General features: G+C 34.9%; 1 protein-coding gene across 6 annotated transcripts in view; it reads left to right on the top strand.

Moving 5' to 3' along the window:
- The window catches only part of FOXP2 (forkhead box P2), a 339,563-nt gene that overhangs the window by 247,730 nt on the left and 71,253 nt on the right, over nt 1-20,580 (top strand). The window contains exon 2 of one of the 6 annotated variants that reach the window (XM_015628637.1): nt 7,154-7,224. The exons of the other annotated variants lie outside the window; for them this stretch is intronic. The gene's annotated coding sequence lies outside the window, so the exon portion shown is untranslated. The remainder of the gene's footprint in view (nt 1-7,153; nt 7,225-20,580) is intronic. 6 annotated transcript variants of the gene reach the window in all.

Genomic DNA, 20,580 nt, shown 5'->3' with positions numbered 1-20,580 from the left:
CTTTAAAGAACATACTTTTGCACTTCTATAGATGGGCTAGAAGTTGTAACGAACCATACAGTTGTGTTTGTTGAGAACTAAGTGTATGAGAAACTCACAAGCTACCAACAGAATGAAGCATATCACAGAAGATGTAAATATAGAAGTGTGCTAGCACACGAAGACAGGATGTCTGGAAATGCACTACAAAATATTGATTATTCTCCAAATAGTAGAATTCTTGGTTTCCATTTCAATTTCAATTCAAGAAAATTCCTATTTGACTTACTGTGAGAAATTTCTAAGTACACAATCAGAATAGCAGTACTATTCTGTGAATTTGAACAACACCAGATTACAAGCTGAACACACTGCAGTTTGTTTGTGGTGGATAATGCACATTTTCAGTTGGACTTTTGTCACCTTATGTACTATAGTATTAAACCATGAAACTACAGACAGTTCACATTTAGAGTGGTGGGTCTTTTCTTGGTGTATGTACCTATCATAAACTGCCAAGAACTTCAGGAAAAAAGCTTCTTGTTTTACTGAATAATTAATTGCAAAGAAGATGAAGATAAAATGGGAAAACAAAGGTAGAAACAAAATATTTTAGGTTTTGAAATAAAACATACTGTCACTATCTGATGTCAGCTATTTTTAAAACCTGTTAGGTTGAGTAGTAATTCCAGTTAATATATATATAGTTCTTTAGAACTGAAAATATTCTTCACTAATTCTTCAGTTTGTCCAATTGACTAAATTTCTCCATGAATCACCTAACTGCTGGCTCCCTTGTTACTTTTGAATCATTCTGCCATATCTGCTACAGAAATATATTGGAAAATTTCTATATGTTTCTAATTAATAATTTCTTGCATTTGTGATTTCTTAACAGGTATAGATGCTGGTAAGATCACTTTATTAAACAAGTCAGCAGCAGTATATTTTGACTTTTTACATATTTTTCATATAACTTCTGGAAGAAAAAAAAAATGTATGAAAAAGAAACCATTGCTAATTTTATTTATGATATTAATGTTTTCCTCAACTTTTTTCAATGTTACTTGAGAACATCTAATAGTTTTGTTGCGTGTTCTGTTTTTGTTATCTCTTACATTTGGGGTTTTTACCTCTGTTGGATTGATTTGAGAGTTGTCCAGTATTACAAGTATATTTAAGTAGTAGGAGCAGTGCAAAAAGAAAGCCAGGAGTGATTCTATTTCTGGAAGGATGGGGAAGTGTCCTACACAGCATTTTTCACACTTCTGAGCAGTGTCCTCTTGACCTTCAATTTAATGTTGAGACAGTCACTCTTTTCCAAGAACTGCTCAATCATTTTACCAATTGGTCACATCTTTAGGAAACAAGAAATGTGCACAAGGAGGAATGACTTAGTGTTGACTTCAAAGCCTCTTGTGCTTTGCAAGTTCCTTTAAGTTTGGAAAAGCTGAAGAAACAATTTGTGGAGGGCCTTGCATGTGACAGCTTTTAAGAAAAAAGCGATTAGCCACAAGTTCTCTGAATACCGTCATGGGTGGGGAAGTTCAGAGGCACTTAATGCAGTCTTTACTGCAGCTGTGACATGCAGGTTGCAGGAGTGCCCTGTGGTTGAGTGTGTTGTGCTGTCATGGGAATTGCAGCACTGCAGTGAGTGCACCTACACCGAGGCCTTATTTTAGTGCTTTCACTAAAGCTTTCAGTGTGGAAAAGAAATCATGTTCAACTGAAAGTGTTTCACAGTTCCACAGATGAGAAGGGAAGAGTGTTTCTTAGACATGTTGCACGGATGTGTGTTCCTCCTAAGATAGGTCTAGAATAAACTGCGTAATGCTACAGCTGGAAATTCATGCATCATTGTTCCCTAACTGAAATGTGGTCTGTCTTTGCATATCTTTATATCAGCTCAAAATTCAGGCCTCTTAAGTGCATTGTCTGTGTCCAGAGGAGTATGAGCATAGGTGGTACTGAGTCAGGTCTGAATAGCCTGTGTTCTCAGTGCCTACTCCAGCTGTGTTGTGAAAGGTGGGCACAGTGAGATAAGACAGAACAAAAAACTTGAGATCCTTCCCTTTTACATTCTGCCATCAGTGTGAGGCTCAAGAATCCTTTGTATTCAAATTCTTGAAATAGATGTTTAATCTATGGATTAATAATTTTATGTTTTAAACCATGCAGAGGTTGGAAGTTTTTTTTTTGCTTGTTCTGTCAAAATTAGTGCTTAGTTTCTATCTTGAATATATTTAGGTCTTATTTCCAGGCATTCAATCTTGTTAAACTTCAAAGAAAATTAAGAGAGAACAATGTCAACATTCGTATCACAGAATCAGGCTTCTCAGATCCAGCTAATGCTGTTTGACTGTGTTTCAGAAGCTGCAGATCAACTTTTTCTGCAGCTGAAACCTGGCAGATTTAAACGAGATTTAGAACATTTTATAGTTACAGTGAAATCATTAAAGTTCTGTATCATAATTAAGAGTGATTTCATATATCAGCAAATCTCTGCACAAAAGCTAGCAGGACATGACTGGTATCTCCCTCTAGTTATCTTCTCTCTCTCTCTCTCTCTCTGTCTCTCTCTCTCTCAATCTCTCTCCCCTTATTCAATCTGTTTTCCTATTTTCCTAGACCATTGTCTAATCTTGTTGGGAGTAAGGACATTATTTTCAGGATCTTATTTGCCATTTAGCTTGACTAGTGGAGATGGAACATACACAAATTTCTCTTTCAAGAAGACAAATTTTGTTTCTCTAATCAGCTGGGAAATATCTGGGTGAAGAACTTGGTTTATATTGTGCAGATATACCAAACCCCATACCCCAAATACCTTTTCTCTGATAGATATTTTGCTATACAGTATTAAATTATAAAAATTATAATATCATATACAAGGTTTATATAAATCAGTATCACTAAGTATCACTAATGACATGCTCAAAAACTGAAAGGTAAGATTTTCTTCCCTGCTCTGTTGAAGTTTTTTCTGATGAGTAGACAAAGACATATAATCCAGAGTTATAACAGTTTGCCTCCTTCACAATTTGGTCTGTAAAAATAATAATTCAGATTTATTTAGTGCATTTTAATTGTCTATAGGAAAAAAATTGAAGATGATAAGGTTAATTAGTGGTGAACTAATGGAGATAAAATCTTTTCCTGCAAATCTTCAGAAGGCTGAAGTTTCTGTCTGCCTTGAAAACTTAGCAAGAAGAATTTATTTCAGACATTTCTTACTAGTATCCAAACAACAAAAGTCACCTAATTTGATTTGTACTGAGTAAAAAGAGAAGCAAATAAAAGAGCCTTCATTCAAGAATTTATTTTAGCACCATTTACTTCTGTGTGCACACTTTATGTTTAGATGCCATTTATAAATATCTTACTATCATTTGTTAAATTTTATGACAATTTTTACCATGCCTGATGACTGTAACTCATGCATTAAACATGCACACGTATTTTAACAATATTTGCATCTTATAATACGCTTTCTAACGACTTGTCATAGACTCATCAGTTAAACATTTATTTTACAAATGCATTTTGTAATATGCTATGGTAATAAACTATAAAAAAGGTATCCCACCTTGTAATATTTTCAGATGGATGAATAATGCATTACAAATTCTACCTTCATTTAAAACATGACCTCTATTCTGATGAAATCTGATACATTGTCTGGATTTATGGTGATCACTGAGTTGTGTGAGGTGCTGTCAATCTGCTTTCTGATTAATTTTCCTAGTTGATAAATTTGAATTAATCTGTAAATATTTACAAAATAATATGGTTTATTTTTTTTCAGTTCTTTTATTTTTATCCACCTGATTAATTTAAACCGAATGTACTAACCTGCATCTAGCTGGGAGCTAATTTTCATTCAAATAATTTCTGGAAATTCAATTCAGTTCTGAAATTGATTATCAAAATCATGATTGTTATTTTGCTGGCTGCCTAAGTTTGTCATATGTATCTCTAAAGAGGCCTAGGCTGCTGTCACATCTAATCTAATGAGCCAGGTAAAACTGAAGGTTACATAATATTGGAAAATTTTATAATAAGCCACAATAAAAACATGCTTTTACTATTAATTTAAATTTCACCTACATCTGATTTTACATACTTTTTTAATTCATGGAACTTCCTCCAAACCAAAGTTCTGCTTAAATAGTTGTTGCCATCATAGTCAATCTGCTTTCTGGCTTCCGGAAACATCATGCTGATTTTTTCAATAGTTTTTTTAATACAAATGTTCATACCTAAGATTCTCTGGCTGATTTCTCTCTGTGTGTGCACACATGTCTAGATTGTAATATTTTCATAAGTTTTATTTCACCAGAGATTTTTTTCGTCAAAACTGAAGTGAAGGAAGGGAATTTGAGGGTTGCTTGGTTGTGGATTTGTTTACATAGGCTACAGAGTATTATAGGTATGCCCATAAATCTGGTGATAGAACAAAATGATTAAGGATTTCAGCAGTGTTCTTCATTAGTTACTCTCCCATTTCTGAAGAAAAACTGAAGTGTCTGGCAGTTTTACTTTTGCTGTTTGCCTGGAAATAGTTTTAGAGCATTGCATCTATGTGATGCTGTCTGAATGTGTGAAGTCAATACAGAGTAGTCTGGTTTTACATCTATTTAACATAAATACAAATGACTACTTCAGGTGCATACTAAGGAGAAGTCAATGTTAGATAATTGGTCTCTTGGAAGGGGGCTTTATTGCACCAGACAATAGAAGGTTACACCTTGTCTCTCTCTTTCACCTTAATAGTCCAGGCTCAAGGGCCTTTTGTCACCATTCAGAGTCAAGGCACTTTTAGTCAACACATTGTTGTCAACACATAGTCAACACAGCTTTAAGAGACAAATTATGCAATCTGATTTAGACATCTAATTAGGATTTAATGAATTGTGCCACAGAAATGCCTATTTTTCTCCTTTGATTACTTCAGATGACTATTTCAGATATAGATTATAGTGTAGACTTTTTGCATTTGGTAGAGCGATATCCCTCATTACCACTTCTATTTTTTTTCCCTTTAATTTATTCTAAATAAATTACTGCCTATGAAATGAGCTGGACTTATTGTCAGTTGAGTTTTACCTCTTCAAACTAAGCATTTTAGACCACACTCTACATAGTCAAACTCAGGTTTGTCTAAATTTGGTTAATGCAGCCTCCCTGCTCAGGAAGAGAATTATTAGTTCTGTTTTAAATAGGGGGTTTGGTTTTGTTTTGTTTTGAGGGTTTTTTGGTTGTTTTTTGTGTGTGTAGGTTTTTTTTTGTTTGGTGGTGGTGTTATTTTTTTGGGGGGGCTGTTTTTTTAGTGTTAGGTGAAAGAAAACAACTAGTTCTAGCTGAGATATTGTGTTCAGGTGTTGTGGCTTCTATCCTATAGCATCAAGGCTAGGAAATACTCATTCTACATCAGCTGTATGAAACTTCAGACTAGTCATCTAAGAACTGAAATGGACTCGATAAAGACAAAGTATTTTAGTGTTCTATCCCAAATGCTTTAGCCATCACTTCTCCCGCTCTTTGGGGAGAATTCAAACAAAATTTGTTGTCTTTTTCTATTAAAACTATATATAATGCAGCAGTCATTTATCTGTTAGAAAATTTTGCTTATTTTTTCCTGATGGTTGTTTTTCTTAGAATCATGTCGCATTCTTTGCTCATCTTTGAAATTATGAGTTTGACCACTTTGTTTATTAGGAGTATGGTGACTTCTAGAGTGAATTTTTAGCAATGTTTCTAATGCCTAACAGTTTCAATGGATGTCCTAGCTTCAACTGCACACACTGCATCTTTGAATGCATCAAAATATTGTAGTATCTTGGTAGTCCCTTAGTTCTCATCTGTCAAACAGTCTCATCTATTATAAGTCACATTATGGTTGCACAAGAAATGTAGTAAACATCTCTATTTTGTGATGGGAATTTCTTTCTTTTAAGTTTGCTTAGAAGACACAGAAATTCCACACTTTTCTGTATTTCTTGGCAACTTCTCATTCTTTACCATAAATCAAATATACATTATATATGTGCTTTTGTTATTACTTGACTATTTCAAGCTTTCTGTAGCTCAGATTCATTGCATTCCTTGTGTTCTTGGAATTCCTTTTGTTGATTCCAGTTATAGAAAAGCCTATGAGGCGTGCTCTAGAAATTTGTTTCTGCACATTGCATATGTCTTTTTATATGTGAACATCCACAAGTGTATATTTACATAGTCAGCTATCATGTGCAATCTTAGTACTGATAATAAACTGCAGGGTTGTTAAATGCATCCTTCTTTAACTGAGCTTTACTAGTCTCTTTCCTTCTATTATTACAAATCTCTGCTGTTAACACTAACAGTAATACTGTTTTCTTTTTTTTCTGTTTGCTTGTTTTTGTTTTTTTTTTAAATTTTGCATGTCAGTCTCCCAAATGCATTGTGATTTGTGGGCCACAAGAGAGAATGTCTGATCCAAAATTAGTCGCAAATTCAGTATCTTGCCCCTTACTGAAGCGAACAGTATGGTTTTTATATCATGGGTTAAGAGTAGGTTCTAGCTGCCTAGTGGATCACACACTTAAGTTGTATGAGGTTAAGATGCAATAGATTTTCAAACCAGTATTCATATGCATACAAAAATATTTTAAAGTTATTTTGGTATTTCTAAGATATAAAAGTTAGTGGACTTCCTCAGAGGTACATCATTTAAAAATTACCTTTATGGAAGGAAAAAAAGCTCTATGCATTGTAATACATTTTTGAAGATTTTAAACCAATTTTTTTTATATAACTCACATTTCTTATATACATAGTGATGTGTTTTTGTATAAAGGTTCTATTCTAGTTTTGTTTGGGAGAATCTGCATAAATCCTGTATGGTTTCTCCATTTGTGCATAACGTGACAACTCCAAACTCAGATCAATGAAACCATCATACTTTTCATATCATGTACGGTATATAACATACATACACACTTATACTGAGGTAGAGGATGATACTGAAAATCTCTTCCCTCTAGACTTGAAACATGATCAAAAAGTAGAAGACACTTTTTGTGCCTTGGGAAAAACAGATCAAGAAATTAAAAGTCCAGTCATTACCAATAACCTTAAAATGTATTTTAATGTGCTGCAGCTTCAGTTACCCTCAGCTGAAGCTTCTCTATTTTAGCTTACAGGGTCTTGTGACCTCAGCCCATAGCAGAGTTTCAACAGTAATAGCGACAGCCTTCTTGGATAAATGTAAGTGAATTTTTTCCTCATTTCTATAGTTTCTCTCCCTCACATGCACTTTTGGAGTTTTGTTTTTCACTCAGGATGTAGACAGTATTCCTGACAACACTTCTGCTCTGTGCCAAGTAGCATGATTGACACAAAGTACAAGTAAAGCATCTAAGTGGGATTTCTTGCCTTTTAAATGTCACAGTATCAGAATCATCCTGTGCTTTTGAAATGCCACTATGATGGCCATGCAAACTTTATTTTACCTGCAGCTAGCTTGATGGTAGTTTTCATTATCACCCAGGATTAATCTGCAAAAAGTGAAGCGGTACAAAAAGATTTTTGCCATATAATCTTGTTTTAGTTAATGCTAAGGATGAAATCTAGAAGAATTCAGAGAATATTTTTTTTAAAGGAAAGGTTTGCCTTCTTCAATCAGCTTTATCATTTCAGCTCTGCTTCATGTCAGATTGTGGTAATCCATTTCCAAACTTAGCTCTGCATTCACTAACTATTGCATAAATCTGGGGCTGGAGCTGGGAAAGGCTACACATTATACATTATACATACTGCCTGTGTAACAACTTCCAGAAGTATAAATTAAGGAATTAAGGACATCTGCCCACTACTGGTTTCTGAAGAACACCAAATACAGCAGTCTTTCTTTTTTTTTTTAAAATCGTGCTGTTGTAATGGGGAGACAAACAGAAGAAAATACAAATAGAGTAATTAATTCTGAAAATCCTGTCCTATATGCTGATAATCTGAAGAAGCTGGCATTTGGTAGAAACTTACAAAAGATAGCTGAACTTGAACATTCTTCGGTATTTAGTCCTGAATTGGCCTTTGTCTGTGTTTACCATTTCTGAATAAAGTAGCATCCTTGGTCTGTTAAGTCACTTTGCCACCCCTCCATCTTCTATTTTTCCATACATACATATAACAGCATACCTAAAATTCCCAGGTTTTATTTACATGTAAATAGTTGAATTGTAGCTCTGTAGCTGCAGTAGTACCTTCTCAATGACCTCAGCTAGCTGAGCGCATGATTGCTCAAATGCAGCCTGTTCTCTTCATGTGGTTTCATAGGATGTATCTGTTCACAAACTGTGTGAAGTTAAAGGCTGCACCTATGGAGCAGTTCAGGCTAAAGCCAGCAGAAGTGGAACTGCCTCCATCCATCCATCTAACAACACATGGCATTCAAAGATTGATACTGTCAAACAGCTGTCTTGCTGTTTTACCTGCAAACCTGTAGTCAGCTTAAAAAGTCATTAGAATTCAGATCTTCTAGCAAATATGTGGTTATGTTAATATCTCTGTAATAAATGTGAGACCAAATTGTATATAGCAGAGCCTGGAAGCTATTAGAGCAGAAGTATTTGTACTGAAACCAGTTTAGTATCTTGAATTCTTGAATTGTCTCAAGCTTTAGTGTGCCATGTAGGTGGGAGTGGGCACTGCTATGATCTGCACACAGAAATGAAGTAGTAAAAGAAATACCATGCCTAGAATCTTTTCTTTTTGACTAAAAGTATATGAATGAACAAAAATGTCTAAACAATCTTGGCTTGGCTACCAGTTCTAAGGAGGAATGTACCGAATCATGAAGAATAATTCCTAAAGTTTCTCTGAGGAAACAGTTTAGTTGAAATCTGTGCAAACCCTGGGGACCAAAGTCCTCAAAGGTAAAGCCGTTTTGTAATAATTACCATAAATATTAATTTAATTTCAAAAGAAGGTGTTCTTACATTTGTCATTGCAAAGCTGAGTTAATGAAAGAGCTTTGCAACCACCATCAATGGGAAGTATGTATAGATTTTGAATGTGTTTAAGCATAATATAAAAGCTCAGTTTCTGGGGAATTTCACAAAATCAGCACTCTTGTGATAGCAGTTTAAAACTCAGTCTTCTCTACATGCTTATCAAACACCAGTTATTTTGTTGGAGCCATGTATGCCAACATAAATTCATTGCTACTTCAGGCTCAGCCCTGTATTTGTTATCTTTTGACACTGTAGTTTATGTGACACCTCTGTCCTATTAAGTGATGTGATCCTTACATGCAAGAATGATGCCCTGCTTTGATAACTGTCTCCAACTTGTAACAACATCAAGATTATTGAATTAATAGAATGATAATGTGATTCCATAGATCTTGTTAAAACGGTATTCCCTTCATAATAGATAGATAGAGTGTGGTTTATTTCCTATTTTTATTATTTATGTAGCTCTTCCACTTGTCTGTGAACAGGGGAGACAGATAAAAGCTATAAGAATGTATATATATATATATATATATATTTAAAACTTTGCGGCTTTTTAACTAGAATATGTAACCTGTTTAGCATTTGGTGTATATATAAATAGTATGTAAAATATGCATATATAAATAACTATGTTTAAGTGATGTATTGAGGTTTAGATATTACTCATCACTTAACACTTTAGTATGTTATGTGGGGACTTTAAAATACAATAGAAAGGATTTTGTGAAAATTATGTTGTAGAAAGTGTGATGGAACTGTGAAGTTATACAATGTGAAAAAGCTTGCTATAAAATGCTGTAAGATATTAAAAAGCCAGATGCTCACAAATCCAGCCTGCTAATCCTTTTGGCCTTGTAGATATAACATTATGTACTTCATACGTGATACTAACTTCTAGGAATTTCAGTTTCTTTTCTATGTTACGCTATCATGCTTCCTAAAGTCCAGCCTAGCACAAGAGGCATTTGTGCTCCATAGTAAAAAATTGAGGATTTTTTAGAGATACTGAAACAACAAAGGTACCCTCAGTGCTGCAGTCATATTTTGTTATATTATTCCAATGGTTCCTCATAATTGTCTTTACATCCTTAGTGCATAAAAGGCAAAGGAATAGTGGACACCAAAAAACTAAATCCATTCCCACAGTATACAGCAAATATAGATTTTATTCAGCCTGAAATCTCCTTTCTTTTATTGTTCCAAGGGCACTGAAGTATAGATGGTTAGAGTTAGTTGAGGGTTGTGCAGGTAATTTTTTTCAAAGATCTGTGTACTCACTGCTCCCACCAGATTCATTTCCAGAACCCACACATTGTGCTGTTACCTACAAAGTAACAGGGAGAATATAACTGAGAAATGTTTGTTTTTCAGTGTCTTTGCATCCTAAATTGGAAGATTTGGTTTGACATTATGCAACAATTGGCATTGTGATTTTCTTCAAAACTCATTCATTTAATTAATTGCTTTAGGACATCTTACACTGGGCAAAATTTAGAAAGATTGTGGCTTTTGCCATGCCGTTCAGCAAGTCCCAGTAATGTTTGGGTCATTACTATTGACTACCAACAGACAGAGAGACAGATAGATGTGTATATATGTTTTTTTAAAGCAGGCCCTAAAGCTTTGCACTTCCCAAAGAAAATGTGAATAGTCAGCTTAAACCTCTTCAGCAGCTCTATGAACAAGAAGATGCCAACAGCATGTCCTCTTTTCTGTTACCTGGGTGTCCTGTCTGTGTTCTCCTTCCATGTGTAAATCCTGCTCTCCTTTCTTTGTGTTTGTTGCCACTATTTGATAATTATATAGAGTTCATAAAGTTTGTAGAGAAAATAAAAATATCCAACTTAATAATCCTTAACTGGTCTTTTAATTGAGCCAACCATTCATATTTGTATTTTTCTTCTCTGTAAATATTTTTTTCTAGCCTTCATTATGACTTGTAACAGAGTCTGAATGCCCATAATTTAGAAAATTCTTCAGAGAACATAAGCTTGAGATTTTTTACCAGATTGATAAAATTATAATTTTTGTTCTCAGCTGGGCTTGCCATGATTTGGAATAGCAACCATTCCACTGGAAAGAAGCAAAAGTGTCGTGAAAATTGTGGAATCTTTCACAATTTTAATGTATCAGTATCAGTAGTAATAAAATAGATCCAGCATTGAACATTTAATTTGTAACATTTTTATTGTGTAATTTTTTAGTACTTTTCAGTACTAAAATGCTCTGAATTTTTTTATAGTAAGTTTGGATCAAAAAAGATGATTTTGAAGAAGTTGAAACATTCCTACATTTTCAAAACATCATTGCTAATATTAGTTTTTTAAGGTTGCATAATGTCAAAGTCAGGTTCATCTCAAAGAAAAAACTTTCCCTTTGCAATTTTCTTCACTAATATTCTTATAAGAACATATTGGAAATATTTTAAGTTAAAAAACAAAACTGAATTGTTCCTAAGCAATATTTTTAGCCCTTTAGAAATGCTTATGAATCCCATAAATTGCATTTCATGCTATTGACAAATGCTTATGTTTTTTATAGTGCAGAACTGGATTGTTTTTCTGCCTATTTGGGCAAGAGCAAAACTTCCCTATAGGACCTGCAAACCTTAGTTATATTTTCACTTTGTTTTATGAAACACTAGATTTGAACTTCCTTGAATTTCTGGATGGAAAATATTTTTCAGTTACCACTTTTAATTTAAAGGCAAGTCTCAGTCTCTTCTTACAGACTTGAAGAGCTCTGGAAGTTCTGGTATGGTGTAGAGGGTGACACATGATCTTTTCTTTAGGACTATTGTAAAATCTGTATATATGTGAACTGTAATAATGTCTTTAGTCGAAAGGAAAGTATTATGGGTCATGCAGTATTGAAATGAGTATGTCTGGGTTTTGGTAAGCCCAGGTCTTGGAACAACCCTCATTCCTGAGGTTCCAGGGGCAATTGTTGTTACTGTCAAACACAGGGGCAAAGCTATAGCTGAGTTTAATTCACTGATGATTTCAGAGGTGGGTCAGGTGTTTAGGTATAATTTTTTTTATGTTTGGAAGATACAGTCCAGTGTAAAAAAACCCAAAACTTACAAAGTTTTAATTGATATGGCAAGAATTCAGTAGGAGAATAGTAATGGAAATCATGTTTTAGCCATTCCATTCTAAAATACACTTTTTGTTGATAAATGGCTTTATTTTTTTAATCATTAATTATATCTTTGCAAAAAAATTTCATGCCTTTATACTTTTGTGTACATGTCTATAGATAATAATTGGCTTTAATTGATGCAGAGGAGGATTGTGTTAAATGTCCAATAAATTTGGGAGATAAGCAAAGTAAGAAAGTGCTGGAATTGGAGGCATTGTGGAATTCCCCTTGCTTAAATTCTGTTAAAATATTTTAGGCAATATTTTTTTGTTCTGCAATTTGCATAACAATTTTTTATCAAGAAATACTTTTATTTCAGTTTATTTTTTAAAATTAAAATTCAAATTCGAATCATATTGAGTGCTTGCAACAATTATGCCTGTATATATATTTATTGAACATCAGTTTGTGAGGTTTTGAGTAATCCAAATAGTGTAACAAAAAGTTACATCTATTTTTCTTAGAATAAATATCTGAATGCCATTAAGGTAGTGTCTGAGTTGTTTCTAAAACTAAATAGAAATGAGAGGTAAATACAATTTTATACAGAAAAGATTTTTTTTTTAGCAAAAGTCTTATGTCTCAAATTATGCAAAAGGTTCTATGCTTATTTCAAATCTACATTATGTATGTAGTAGCGAGTTTTCTTACGCTCAGAGCTTTGTGATTAATTTTGTTTCTAGAGAGACAAATAAAAACAAATTCTTGTAAATCTATAATTTTCAGGGAAACTGTGTTCAGAGAGCTTTGGAAAGTACTGCTTTATTAAATGGTAGGCACTTTAATGAGAGAAATTTTTTTGAAAAATTTTGAAAATATTTAAAATAAATAAGGACTTAACAACTTACTGACTTCAAAACTAAGGGAGAGGTTTCCACCCACTTCTCTATTTCGGGGCTTTGGTTGGTCTCTGAGTTACAGGGAGTAAAGGAGTAGAATTCCTCTCCTGCCAGCCTGAAATCAGGGACAAGCAGCAGCTGTCAGGCTGCTCCTGCAGCTGGGGGAGCCGCTGGCACTGGCCTGGCCAGTACATAGGGTGTCGGTATTGATCCAAAGTGGAATGGTTGAGAGAAAAGACCAAGTTCGTGGAGCCTGCTGCTTCATCATCAGTCCTGATAAGTGACACCCTTCAGTGCAGGTGCCAGCTGTGGTTTCAGGCCCTGCCCAGGTTCTCTCCATTCACTGGGGGTAGGGGAGGTGGGGCATGGCCCTGGCCATTGCAGCTTTTTAATGAAATAAATATAATAATGAAATAAACCCCACTTCTGTGTCTTTTCAATGGAGTCAACATTTTCAGTGTAAGAAATGTCAAAATATTTTCTTTTTTCTTATTTGTTTGTCAGAACTGATTTTTTTTTTCCTAGCAATAATAATTTTATGTCATAATCATTTTATGTGGTTTATATGAATTCAAACTTAAGGTGTTGTTTCATACAGTGCTCAGCTTGAAATGTGCTGCTACTATTTTTGGCTGAAAGGAGTTGTGCAAAACATCGTCCCTTGTAGGCCTATTAAAGCTCTTCAGTTCCCTATAAATATTGCATCATAAGAACTTTAAAAATATGCATTTTGTTTAGTAGTCCTGCATATGCTATGTATGGGTTTTTTTCTGACAAGCAGCATCCAATATCTAGTAAATCACAGTTCTGATCATCTTTTGCAAAGATAAATAATATTTTTATAAGCATGTAATGGCATCCTTAACAAAAATGCATTGTTTAAGAAATATCAAAAATATTTTAAGGTAGGTTAATAAAGACATGTAGTAGTGAAATAATCTAACAATTATAAGTACAAGATTGAAGAAAATATGTTTTTAGCTGCTGTAGCATTTTTATGATTCCTCTTGAGAATGAGTTAGCTCAAATGAAGGTGTTCTGCCAGTTTTATTTAAAGATCCATACTTAAAAATGACTAATTTTATAGAATATATTTTCTGTTTATGTGCCTGTCAGTTTTAAACAGTCTATTATAGGTAAATGCATGATGACAGTTCTATATTCTGTGTCATTTTGACACTAGAGTTTTTCATGCTATTGGAATAATCCCTTAACAGATATTTATAGAATTTTTACTGTTATTTTGACAAATCAGATGTTGTTATTAAAGTGATAGAAAAAGTATTTCTAATGCTTTTTGCATTAGAAGTTCTAAACTTTTTTTAAAAAAAATTATGTATGTTTCCTAGTTCTATTTTAGTGAACCTTATACGGAAATTCTGTCTTTCTAGTTCCATTTTTCATAATAAAAATCTGTTCTTGGAACTTGTTTCTAAACAGGTGTATCAATAAAGATCCACCCTTATTGCTCTTTCAGTCATTTTATTGTACGTGGCTATAGCCAGCTGTGTATTCCATTAACTCGTGAATATCATATGCTTTACCAGTGCTGGATGTGGATCCCCTTAGAGACAACTGCTTGCCTGTAATTATCAAAGCAAACAAACACTGGTTTATTATCTGTAATACTGAAATATCCGAAAACTTGCTGTGTTTTCATGGGTGATACGCTCTCAAGGTAGCAAGTTTGGAGGACTTCAGCTGTATTGTTGATTTCAGTGAGTGCCTAATCAGTGGCTAAGCATCAAATAGTTTGAGTTTGAGGGGACCTTAAAGATCTTCTGGTTCCAACCCCCTTGCCACAGACAGGGACACCTTCCACTAGACCAGGTTACTCAAAGCCCTATTCAAGCCAACCTTTAACACTTCCAAGGCTGGGGCATGCACAACCTCTCTGGACAACCTGTTCTAGTGCCTAACCACCTCACATTTGGGAGTTTCTTCCTATATCAAAAACTTACATATTTCAGTTTAGAGATGACTTACCACTACAGGAAGAGAACACTAATTTCTAAAGAAATCTTTAAATTTTCTTCATCCCTAGGTGGCACTTCATATTTTGGTACTAAACCTGTAGACTACAAACAAATTGAAAAAACTGAATAAAGTTTTAATTTCTGTTGTCTTGAAAAAACCCGAAAACATTGGCAGGTGGCATAGAAAGTCAGTGAAAGGACAGAGACATTCACCTGTGTCTAATGAAGGAGGTGACATTTCAGTAAATGGAATGTACTTAAAGATATGCTGTGTGTTGGCACTCTTCCAAGGGTGCTGATGGAAGTGTTTCTGGAGAAAGGAACAGTGCATTGAGGAAACTGCTGCTTTGAGCTGTGTTGTGAGAGTGGGACCGAGGACTGGCTAAATGCCTGGTGGGAAGCACCAAGATAACAGAAACATTCAAATAATACCAGCTGCTGAAGCCACAGACAGCTTTCAGGTCTCTCCTTGACAGATATTGCTAAACTATATTTACCCCAGTTTAGCTGCAGGTTTTTTTCTGTATTCTGTACTGGATATCGTTTTGTTATTTGAATTAGTGATGTAAATCTGCTGCTTGAGAGCAACATATGATGCATGGGAAAGTTTTCTTGCCACTATCACCCCAGAGACCTGTGCCTTTTCAAATGAACTGTCAAAAGTCCAAATTCATCTTGCTTAACCTAGGGCATTTAATTTTAGGTAGCCTTGTTAGAAGCAAAGTTAGTCTAACCTGTGTCTGCAGTAGAAAATAGAGACAGATCAAGACAATGTTGGTTTTACAAGGATGGGACTATGGATTTACGTGTTGTCCTCTGTTGCCTCTAGAAAGTGCTCAGGGCAAGCAGACATATCAGTAAGATGCTTAAAATGTTATTGTACAAACCTGGCCCAAGTCATGGTACATAAGATAGTATGAAAATATTAATTAATAATATATTAATAAGTTCTGTGTCAGGCTCAGGTACCTAAAAGAGATGAAGATAGGGAGCTTTTTCCATGATAAAATTGTCTGCTTGACTGAAAGTATTCATGCCAATACTTAAAAAGTATTCATGCTAATAACCATGTCATTTCACACCAAGGCACTGCATTTGAAATACAAACAGGTGTGTTTGTATGACCAAACAGCAAGACAGATAGCAAAACAAAATCAGAAATTTCTACTCTGTATATGTACATGGCTTTACTTTCTATGGAACAAAAAAAAAACAATTGAAATCTTCTTATTCATAGAACAAATCACAAGACCACGAAATGCTGCAGTGGTTTCTATTTGGCTGGAATGTTAAAACACACCTTTGCATTACACACACAAAAGAGACACATAAACAATAAGTACTGACAAACTATTCTAAAATGCACGTTACTGTTTTGAAAGTTTTAATTAATGAAAGTCTCTTTTTGAATTGCTATAGAAGGGTCACGTATAGAAAGGTTAATGTGAAAAAGTACTCAACAGTTCCCTGGCCTGATGAGTGATTTCTTGCCCTAGTTCTGGCATCTCTTGACAGTGCTGGTCACTGTTTCTGTTCTCTTGTGCTGTTTTAATCTGTGACTGTTCATTGGGGAACACTAATGGTAATGGTTAGAAATCAGTCAGTGATTGTACCATCTCCTTATTTTCTTTACAGCCAGCTTTACCCATTCATTGTCTCACTGTACACAAAATTAATTTTCTTGTAGTGAAGAACTCCAAAGCAGCTTGCTTCAGCTCTCCAAGAAGCAGATATATGGGCTACAGACCTGCATTTCATGATTGCTGGTATGGCCCCCTTTTATCACAAACTGATCAAAAGAGCCTAAAAGTGGACAGATAAGGGATTTTATTCAACCACCAGACAGGGAAATAGGTAAATTGGATTAATCTCAACACTTCTTGAAAGCCTGAGAATTGTCCACATGTCAGCTGCTCTTTCGGCCAAATGATAGTTTTTACTGCTTAAATTTGACTGAGATCCATCCATTTTATCCAGAGGTAGGAGCAGCTAACACCAGTTAATCCCCATACACTCCTGATAAATGTACATAAAACTAGAGAGTACTTGTCAGCCTTGACAGGGTAAATGGAGAACTGTCCTTCTAAAGGCTACTTTGGCTGAGATAAAAAAATGTTTCTTTTATCTCTATCTAAATAATATACATAAGATATGCTATTGATATGCTTCGATATTCTGTTTTCAATCTTCTGCACCTGCAGCATGTGCCTTTGCTATTGCTGCCAAGATTGAAAGGAGAGGGGGCAGGATTTGGAATGGAAATCTTGGGTATGTTGTGTATGTCCTGGCAGTGATACCCAAATCATTGTGATCCTGGTAGTCTTACCTTTCTCTCTGAAACTGTCCTGAACAGGGGCTTTTACATCTTACATGCAAAGGTTACAAGAGAGAGTAGCTCTGTAATCCACATGCTGGCCCCAGTTTACATCTAGAGTATGTTTGTATTAGCTGGAGGTAGAAATTTTTGTCTGCCATTGGACCCATATAAAGTTATCTTTATTTTGCTGGTTGTGATAGCTACATGTTGTTGTTTAAGAAATTGGGGGTGGAGGGGAAAGAGGAAGATGGGGAGTGAAAGGAGTAAATCTTTAGACCAGGAAAAATATGTTTTCAAATGTTCATTTTTTGAGAAATATTTTCTTAATATCTAATTGATCCCAAGATTAGGCCCAGAACAAGTTTATGTGCACATTTAGGCATACAGCAACATAGACTGATTTTACATGAGCATACAGAAGCAGCTGGAAAAAGCCCTGGCTCCTCTCATTTCTGGGGAGACAGGTTTCCTAAGCATTGTGCAAGGGAAAATTGCTCTGCCTTTTCCATAACTTTAAGCTCAGGGAAAAGATGCAGAAGACTGAGGCATAAGAGTGCCTCAGTACACAGAAAAGCATCAAGCTAGACAGATGTGAATGTCTGGCAATTATATATATGTCCTTTAGTTGGACTGTGGCCTAGGGATTCTGTAGCTTTGAGATCATACTGCATAGGTGCTGGTCATGTGTATTGTAATAGCAATCTCCCTATTTCCAAAACAGACCCTGATTCATTCTCCTGTCATTGCACCAGGTGTAATGCTTCATTTTAGTTCCCTGGCTAGTTGGTGAAAAGAGGAGAACACAATTCAATATTTCAAGTATTCAAGATATAGTTGAGCTGAATTATTTTCTGTTTGTATCTGGGTTTGTGTTTACTATTTGAAGACTTTCATTTTTGGGAAAACAGAGTTGCCACCATTTTTCATTTACAAGTTTCACACTCTTGAGCTTTAAGCTGGAAAATGGCAAAAGTATTGTTCTGGTGAGCTGGGAAAGATGTTTCTCTTGGCTAGTCTCTACTTCCTCTTAAAGCAGAACCTCTTAGAGGGGATCATAACAATTATGCACTTTGTGAAGCTCTGGAAATACAGATGAGAACCTTCAGCCTATGCACATTTTACGGCACAAACAAAATACAAATGCAGAAAATTTAAAGGAGGTGGTAATTGAGTTTCTTGGGATGCAGTTTGATTTTGCCATGTGGAAAAGGAATATTTAAATTTGTTTGGATGCATTTTGTTAGAAAATAAGAGTATAAAATGAAATTGCTTTAAAATAGTGTATTATTGGAGTTCCTTTAACATAGTAGAAAGCTAAGATCCCAAGATCAGTAGTTAGCTGAAATTTTCTAAAGCTGTTTTGTGTCCACTGAGAATTACTATAAGATTAACAATACATTTTAATTTATACTATTGGATGTATATAGTAAGGACAATCAGTAGGTCACATAGTTCTGGTTTGAAAGCATATAACAAATTCCACTTCAAGAATAATATTAGTGGTTCCAAGTATCTACACCTGAGCAGTTCTTTTCTTCTTCACTTCTGTGGGGTTTGCTCATGCATTGCTGTTTTGTTCTGCTGTCTAAAGGAAAGGAGGTCTTCTCATCACCAAATGTAAATGCCTACATGGGGAGGTTCCTTTTGATTCATAGAGAGAAAGCTCTCGCACAGAACAATTCAAAATTCTGAGCAGACCTCAATTTATTCAGTCTAAATTGCCATTTAAAAGAGCTTCTCTCTTCCTCTCTTAACTGTATAAATAGTATATAGACACTCCTCCTAATTTATGCTGTTAAAGTTAGGAACTATGGTTTGCCTGGCTACTGGCTGTGTACTTGCTGGCATTGTCTTGTGAGAGGGAAACAGTGCAGATGGATTGGGGGTTTCTGATACCAAATAGTAGAATACTTCTGGAAAACTAATTCTGTTGGTGAGCCATATAGTCCTTGGGCTTTCTGTAGGTCTTGTAGTTCATTGTGATAGTGATTTTTTACATGTACTGTAACTCAATAGAAACTGGACTGAAACTTGAAGTATTATCGGCCATCCAATGGTTTAAGATATCAGTAATTCATGGGTGTCATTCATCTGAGGCAAATAGGTATTGTTGAATACCTATTCAACAATAGGTATTCAACAATACCTATTGTTGAATAGGTATTGAACTTCATACCCCATTATTTACCTTTCAAGTCCATAAAGCATTACATAATGTTTATTCTAGAAACACTTTTAAATTGAGAAATAAATTTAAATTTCTGTTTTAATTCTTGTTCCTATAGTATTTGAAATGCATATATCAGTGAAGAGCTGAGATATACATTGCTGTATAGATGAATAAGCTGTTACCTTTCATACATGTTCCTATGGCAGGGTTGTCAGAGGAAAAAAGGCAGGCTATCTTCAGCAACAATATACAGGGGTGTCAGTAGCCTTTGATCTTTTTGCTTATCCAGTTTTTTTTTATTTTTGCAATGTTTGTGTGTCTGTTCATTACTGCTTCTCTGTGGAAAAAGTGGGGTACCTTGGGCAAGTTCACTTCTTCCCAAGGATTCTCACTGCCTCTAAGACTTGAAAGTGCAATTTGCTGTAAAGCACTAGGTAACAACGTAGAATTTGAAATCCATTACTCTGTACTGATAAGGTTTATCCTGAAGAACCTTTATGTACACTGACCATGGCTTGGAAAATGATATCAGAAAAATCAGAATTTTTTTTTCATTCAGTTATAGTATTATATTCAGTGTAGCAAGAAATGGTTTTGCATGACAGTACACATGTAAATGTCAATGCATATGTCATTTACAGTTATCTGGGTGTTCTGTGAGATTCACAGTCATCATGTTGGAGAAAACTGTCTCAGTTGCACTAAATAAAATGTGCTTAGTAAAAATTGCTAGCAATTTTTTTTCTAGACATATAATGACATGGTAAGAATACAAAACAAAACTACCAGAAACAAACCATTTCTCAAGCAGTAATATCTATGGGACAAGTGATCTAAATTGGTGGAACAGGGAGAGTTCATCACTGCACTGCAAAAGGACTTGAAATATAACCTAAAGGCAAGTGAAATACTGATTCCAAGCTTTGAAATAACAGCAACAAATTTACCTACAGACAGAAGATGCATGGAAGCAATAAACGAATTATACAAGTCTTACACACGCAATCTGATTATTCTGACCAAAGTGTTAATTGGATCCTAACTGCCAGATCTGATATCTGTAGTCTTGTAGTGGGAACCTTTCAAAGTGATGAACTGTAATTCACCGAGCTGCTTGAAGCACTTGTAATTTACTGCATGTCATGCTATGAAGAGCCTGACCTAA

Source organism: Parus major, chromosome 1A, assembly GCF_001522545.3.
Source record: "Parus major isolate Abel chromosome 1A, Parus_major1.1, whole genome shotgun sequence".
NCBI lineage: Eukaryota > Metazoa > Chordata > Aves > Passeriformes > Paridae > Parus > Parus major.
This window is presented reverse-complemented; position numbering and strand designations above follow the sequence as displayed.